Genomic DNA, 7,183 nt, shown 5'->3' with positions numbered 1-7,183 from the left:
TGGGGGGGGGGGGACGGGACAGAGAGGGAGGGGGGGGGGGGGACGGGACAGAGAGGGAGGGGGGGGGGGGGACGGGACAGAGAGGGGAGGGGGGGGGGGGGGGGGACAGAGAGGGAGGGGGGGGGGGGGACGGGACAGAGAGGGAGGGGGGGGGGGGGGACGGGACAGAGAGGGAGGGGGGGGGGGGACGGGACAGAGAGGGAGGGGGGGGGGGGGGGACGGGACGAGAGAGGGGGGGGGGGGGACGGGACAGAGAGGGGGGGGGGGGGGGACGGGACAGAGAGGGGGGGGGGACAGAGAGGGAGGGGGGGGGGGACGGGACAGAGAGGGGGGGGGGGGGGGACGGGACAGAGAGGGGGGGGGGGGGGGGGACGGGACAGAGAGGGGGGGGGGGGGGGGGGACGGGACAGAGAGGGGGGGGGGGGGGGCAGAGAGGAGGGGGGGGGGACGGGACAGAGAGGGAGGGGGGGGGGGACGGGACAGAGAGGGAGGGGGGGGGGGACGGGGACAGAGAGGGAGGGGGAGGGGGGGGGGGACGGGACAGAGAGGGAGGGGGGGGACGGACAGAGAGGGAGGGGGGGGGACGGGACAGAGAGGGAGGGGGGGGGGGGACGGGGACAGAGAGGGGAGGGGGGGGGGGGGGGGACGGGACAGAGAGGGAGGGGGGGGGGGACGGGACAGAGAGGGAGGGGACGGGACAGAGAGGGAGGGGGGGCGGGGGACGGGACAGAGAGGGAGGGGGGGGGGCGGGACGGGACAGAGAGGGAGGGGGGGGGGACGGGACAGAGAGGGAGGGGGGGGGGGACGGGGACAGAGAGGAGGGGGGGGGGGGACGGGACAGAGAGGGAGGGGGGGGGGGACGGGACAGAGAGGGAGGGGGGGGGACGGACAGAGAGGGAGGGGGGGGGGACGGGACAGAGAGGGAGGGGGGGGGGGACGGGACAGAGAGGGAGGGGGGGGGGACGGGACAGAGAGGGGAGGGGGGGGGGGGGACGGGAGCAGAGAGGGAGGGGGGGGGACGGGACAGAGAGGGAGGGGGGGGGGACGGGGACAGAGAGGGAGGGGGGGGGGGACGGGACAGAGAGGGAGGGGGGGGGGGACACGGGACAGAGAGGGGGAGGGGGGGGGGGGGGGGACACGGGACAGAGAGGGAGGGGGGGGGGGGACACGGGACAGAGAGGGAGGGGGGGGGGGACACGGGACAGAGAGGGAGGGGGGGGGGGGACACGGGACAGAGAGGGAGGGGGGGGGGGGACGACGGGACAGAGAGGGAGGGGGGGGGGGAGACGGGACAGAGAGGGAGGGGGGGGGGAGACGGGACAGAGAGGGAGACGGGGACAGAGAGGGAGGGGGGGGGTAGCAGGGAAGGGGGCAAGGGGGGGCAGCAGGGGAGGGGGCAAGGGGGGCAGCAGGGGGAGGGAGCAAGGGGGGCAGCCGGGGAGGGGAGAGGGAGGGGGGGAGGGGGAGAGGGAGGGGGGGAGGGGGAGGGGGGGAGGGGGAGAGGGAGGGGGGGGAGGGGGAGGGGGGGAGGGGGAGGGGGAGGGAGGGGGGGGAGGGGGGAGGGGGAGGGGGGAGGGGGGGGAGGTGGAGGTGGGGGGGGGGGGGGGAGGGGGGGGGAGGGGGAGGGAGGGGGAGGGGGAGGAGGGGGGGGAGGGGGGAGGAGGGGGAGGGGAGGGGTGACAGAGAGGGAGGGGGGGGGGTGACAGAGAGGGAGGGGGGGGGTGACAGAGAGGGGAGGGGGGGGGTGACAGAGAGGGAGGGGGGGGGTGACAGAGAGGGAGGGGGGGGGTGACAGAGAGGGAGGGGGGGGGTGACAGAGAGGGGAGGGGGGGGGTGACAGAGAGGGAGGGGGGGGGTGACAGAGAGGGAGGGGGGGGGTGACAGAGAGGGAGGGGGGGGGTGGACAGAGAGGGAGGGGGGGGGTGACAGAGAGGGAGGGGGGGGGTGACAGAGGAGGGGAGGGGGGGGGTGACAGAGAGGGAGGGGGGGGGTGACAGAGAGGGAGGGGGGGTGACAGAGAGGGAGGGGGGGGGTGACAGAGAGGGAGGGGGGGGTGACAGAGAGGGAGGGGGGGGTGACAGAGAGGGAGGGGGGGGGACAGAGAGGGAGGGGGGGGGACAGAGAGGGAGGGGGGGGTGACAGAGAGGGAGGGGGGGGGTGACAGAGAGGGAGGGGGGGGGGGGTGACAGAGAGGGAGGGGGGGGGTGACAGAGAGGGAGGGGGGGGTGACAGAGAGGGGGAGGGGGGGGTGACAGAGAGGGAGGGGGGGGTGACAGAGAGGGAGGGGGGGGTGACAGAGAGGGAGGGGGGGGGTGACAGAGAGGAGGGGGGGGGTGACAGAGTGGAGGGGGGGGACGGAGGGAGGGGGGGGGTGACAGAGAGGGAGGGGGGGGTGAAGAGAGGGGAGGGGGGGGGGTGACAGAGAGGAGGGGGGGGTGACAGAGAGGGAGGGGGGGGGTGACAGAGAGGGAGGGGGGGGGTGACAGAGAGGGAGGGGGGGGGGTGGAGAGAGTGGGAGGGGGGGTGACAGAGAGGGGGGGGGGGACGTGAGGGGGGGGGGGGGTGACAGAGAGGGAGGGGGGGGGGGGGAGACAGTGAGGGAGGGAGGGGGGGGGGGGAGACAGAGAGGGAGGGAGGGGGGGGGGAGACTGAGAGGGAGGGAGGGGGGGGGGAGACAGAGAGGGAGGGAGGGGGGGGGAGACAGAGGGAGGGAGGGGGGGGGGGAGACAGAGAGGGAGGGAGGGGGGGGGGGAGACAGAGAGGGGGGGGGGAGACAGAGAGGGGGGGGGGAGACAGAGAGGGGGGGGGGGAGACAGAGAGGGGGGGGGGGGAGACAGAGAGGGGGGGGGGGAGACAGAGAGGGGGGGGGAGACAGAGAGGGGGGGGGAGACAGAGAGGGGGGGGGAGACAGAGAGGAGGGAGGGAGGGGGGGGGGACAGAGAGGGAGGGAGGGGGGGGACAGAGAGGGAGGGAGGGGGGGACAGAGAGGGAGGGAGGGAGGGGGGGGGGACAGAGAGGGAGGGGGGGGGGGGGAGGGGACAGAGAGGCCGGGGGGGAGACAGAGAGGCCGGGGGGGGGGGGGAAGAGACAGAGAGGCCGGGGGGGGGGGGGAAGAGACAGAGAGGCCGGGGGGGGGGGGGAGAGACAGAGAGGCCGGGGGGGGGGGGGGAAGAGACAGAGAGGCCGGGGGGGGGGGGAAGAGACAGAGAGGCCGGAGAGGGCGGGGGAGGCGGAGAGCGGGGGGGGGGGGGGAGACAGAGAGGCGGGGGGGGGGGGGGAGACAGAGAGGCCGGGGGGGGGGGGGGGGGAGACAGAGAGGCCGGGGGGGGGGGGGGGGGAGACAGGAGAGGCCGGGGGGGGGGGGGGAGACAGAGAGGCCGGGGGGGGGGGGAGACGAAGAGGCCGGGGGGGGGGGGGGGAGACAGAGAGGCCGGGGGGGGGGGGAGACAGAGGCGGGGGGGGGGGGGGAGACAGAGAGGCCGGGGGGGGGGGGAGCAGTGAGGCGGGGGGGGGGGAGACAGAGAGGCCGGGGGGGGGGGGGAGACAGAGAGGCCGGGGGGGGGGGGGGAGGACAGAGAGGGGGGGGGGGGGAGACAGAGAGGGGGGGGGGAGGGGACAGAGAGGGGGGGGGGGGAGGGACAGAGAGGGGGGGGGGGGAGACAGAGAGGGGGGGGGGGACAGAGAGGGGGGGGACAGAGAGGGGAGGGGACAGAGAGGGGGGGGGGGAGGGGACAGAGAGGGGGGGGGAGGGACAGAGAGGGGGGGGGAGGGACAGAGAGGGGGGGGGGGGAGGGGACAGAGAGGGGGGGGGAGGGGACAGAGAGGGGGGGGGGAGGGGACAGAGAGGGGGGGGGGGGGGGAGGGGGGAGGGGGGAGGGGGGGAGAGAGGGGGGGGAGGGAGAGGGGGGGGGGGAGGGACAGAGAGGGGGGGGGGAGGGAAAGAGAGGGGGGGGGGAGGGGACAGAGAGGGGGGGGGGAGGGGACAGAGAGGGGGGGGGGAGGGGACAGAGAGGGGGGGGGGAGGGGACAGAGAGGGGGGGGGGGAGGGGACAGAGAGGGGGGAGGGAGGGTGACAGAGAGGGGGGGGGAGGGGACAGAGAGGGGGGGGGAGGGACAGAGAGGGGGGGGGGGGAGGGGACAGAGAGGGGGGGGGAGGGGACGAGAGGGGGGGGGGGACAGAGAGGGGGGGGGGGGAGGGGACAGAGAGGGGGGGGGGGAGGGGACAGAGAGGGGGGGGGGAGGGGACAGAGAGGGGGGGGGGGGAGGGGACAGAGAGGGGGGGGGGGAGGGGACAGGAGGGGGGGGGGGAGGGGACAGAGAGGGGGGGGGGGAGGGGAAGAGAGGGGGGGGGGGAGGGGACAGAGAGGCGGGGGAGACGGAGAGGCCGGGGGGGGGGGGGGGGGGGGGGGGAGACGGAGAGGCCGGGGGGGGGGGAGACGGAGAGGCCGGGGGGGGGGGGAGACGGAGAGGCCGGGGGGGGAGACGGAGAGGCCGGGGGGGGGGGGGGGGGGACAGAGAGGCCGGGGGGGGGGGGAGACAGAGAGGCCGGGGGGGGGGGGGGGGGGACAGAGAGGCCGGGGGGGGGGGGGGGAGACAGAGAGGCCGGGGGGGGGGGGGGGGGGAGACAGAGAGGCGGGGGGGGGGGGAGACAGAGAGGCCGGGGGGGGGGGGGGGAGAGTGAGAGACGGGGGGGGGGGGGGGGGAGGAGCTGTGGGGGGGGGGGGGGGGACAGGAGGGCCGGGGGGGGGGGGGGGGACGAGTGGCCGGGGGGGGGGGGGAGACAGAGAGGCGGGGGGGGGGGGGGGGGGGGGGGAGACAGAGAGGCCTGGGGGGGGGGGGGGAGAGTGCCGGGGGGGGGGGGGGGGGGAGACAGAGAGGCCGGGGGGGGGGGGGGGAGGAGACAGAGAGGCCGGGGACGACAGAGAGGCCGGGGGGGGGGGAGACAGAGAGGCGGGGGGGGGGGGGGGGGGAGAGACAGAGAGGCCGGGGGGGGGGGAGGAGACAGAGAGGCCGGGGGGGGGGGGGGGGGGGACGACAGAGAGGCCGGGGGGGGGGGGGGACAGAGAGGCCGGGGGGGGGGGGGGGGGGAGAGACAGAGAGGCGGGGGGGGGGGGGGGGGGGGGAGACAAGAGGCCGGGGGGGGGGGGGGGGGGGGGGGAGAGACAGAGAGGCCGGGGGGGGGGGGGGGGGGAGACAGAGAGGCCGGGGGGGGGGGGGGGGGGGGGGCAGACAGAGAGGCCGGGGGGGGGGGGGGGGGGGGGGGAGACAGAGAGGCCGGGGGGGGGGGGGGGGGGGAGGAGAGACAGAGAGGCCGGGGGGGGGGGGGGGGGGGAGGAGAGACAGAGAGGCCGGGGGGGGGGGGGGGGGGGAGGAGAGACAGAGAGGCCGGGGGGGGGGGGGGGGGGGGGGAGGAGAGACAGAGAGGCCGGGGGGGGCGGGGGGAGACAGAGAGGCCGGGGGGGGGGGGGGGAGAGACAGAGAGGCCGGGGGGGGGGGGGGAGAGACGATGAGGCCGGGGGGGGGGGGGGAGAGACAGAGAGGCCGGGGGGGGGGGAGACAGAGGGGGGGGGGGGGAGACAGAGAGGGGGGGAGACAGAGAGGGGGGGGGGGGGGAGAGACAGAGGGGGGGGGGGGGAGACAGAGAGGCGGGGGGGGGGGAGAGACAGAGAGGCCGGGGGGAGGGGGGGGGGGGGGGAGAGACAGAGAGGCCGGGGGGGGGGGGGGGAGAGACAGAGAGGCCGGGGGGGGGGGGAGAGACAGAGAGGCCGGGGGGGGAGGAGAGACAGAGAGGCCGGGGGGGGGGGGGAGAGACTGAGAGGCCGGGGGGGGCGGGGGGAGACAGAGAGGCCGGGGGGGGGCGGGGGGAGACAGAGAGGCCGGGGGGGGAGAGACAGAGAGGGGGGGGGAGAGACAGAGAGGCCGGGGGGGGGGGGGGAGAGACAGAGAGGCCGGGGGGGGGACGGAGAGGCCGGGGGGGGGGGAGAGACAGAGAGGCCGGGGGGGGGGGGAGAGACAGAGAGGCCGGGGGGGGGGGGAGAGACAGAGAGGCCGGGGGGGGGGGAGAGACAGAGAGGCCGGGGGGGGGGGGGGAGAGACAGAGAGGCCGGGGGGGGGGGGGGGGAGAGACAGAGAGGCCGGGGGGGGGGGGGGGGAAGGGGAGAAGAGCAGAGAGGCCGGGGGGGGGGGAGAGACAGAGAGGCCGGGGGGGGGGGGGGGGAGAGACAGAGAGGCCGGGGGGGAGACAGAGAGGCCGGGGGGGGGGGGACAGAGAGGCCGGGGGGGTGGGGGGGGGAGAACGGATGGAACGGGCCGCGGTCACTGTGAGCAGTCGCCAGCCCCAGGGTAAGTGTGAGACAGTGCCCGGTACCTGAGTGAGCTGGAGGGGCGAAGAACAGCAGCCTCGCTCCGAGCGCCATGTTTCAGTTGCGGCTTAGACCCGTCCAAGCCGGGTACGGTGGTCGCGCCCGACAACAGCCCACAGACGGGACCGGAACAGTCCAAATGTACAGAATAGGGAGGGGATAATATTCGTGGAATCGGATCGCGCTGAATGGGGGCGCGAGTTGTTTTAATTTTATTTTTCAGCAGATCTGAAAACCGGCCGCAACTGAGCTGACGGCCCGGGGCCTGGGTCGGGAAACTCCGCCTGCCGGAACTCACGGAGCAGGCGGGGGTTAAAGGTCATCGGGTTCGGAGGTCGGAGGCTGTCGGCGCGGAGATGGCGGTGAGTGCGCGGCGGCGAGTTGTTGGGTCCCCCGGGCGATGGGTTCTAAAGTAACCGGGGCCAGACTGAGCGGTGGGCCGAGGGCTTGAGCTCTAAACCCGGGTTCTGTAACTACAAACCCGCAGCAGCCTAAGGAGGGGGGCCCGGGCCGTATTGAAGTCCTCGCTGTTCCCAATTATTTTATCTGTTCCAATCTTTCCCGGCCAGAGATTCCCACAAAGCGGCTCCGGGCCCTGGCAATCCGGCCCATGAAACCCAAGCCTGGAGCCCAGTTTGTGTCTGTATTCCTTACTCGCTGGTTTGTCCTGTTCCCGTTTCATGGGCTCCTTTAACCACCCGGGAATCCTGACTCCGTCCAGCAGCTTGAAATGGCTGTGGGTTCACGGAAACGTGGGTTTATCCGAGGCTCTGGTCCGAATCTGCGGCCACGAGAACACCTTGAGCTGTGAGAATTATTAC

The 7,183-nt window shown here is 76.0% G+C and overlaps 1 protein-coding gene across 2 annotated transcripts in view; it reads right to left on the bottom strand.

Annotated features, from left to right (window-relative positions):
• Nucleotides 1–6,675, bottom strand: part of sppl2 (signal peptide peptidase-like 2) — a 44,582-nt gene extending 37,907 nt beyond the window's left edge. For both annotated transcript variants that reach the window (XR_010957904.1, XM_067968190.1), the window contains exon 1: nucleotides 6,368–6,675. The gene's annotated coding sequence lies outside the window, so the exon portion shown is untranslated. The remainder of the gene's footprint in view (nucleotides 1–6,367) is intronic.
• Between the last annotated feature and the right edge of the window lie 508 nt (nucleotides 6,676–7,183).

The sequence above is a fragment of the Heptranchias perlo genome, chromosome 29, assembly GCF_035084215.1.
Source record: "Heptranchias perlo isolate sHepPer1 chromosome 29, sHepPer1.hap1, whole genome shotgun sequence".
Classification (NCBI taxonomy): Eukaryota; Metazoa; Chordata; class Chondrichthyes; order Hexanchiformes; family Hexanchidae; genus Heptranchias; species Heptranchias perlo.
This window is presented reverse-complemented; position numbering and strand designations above follow the sequence as displayed.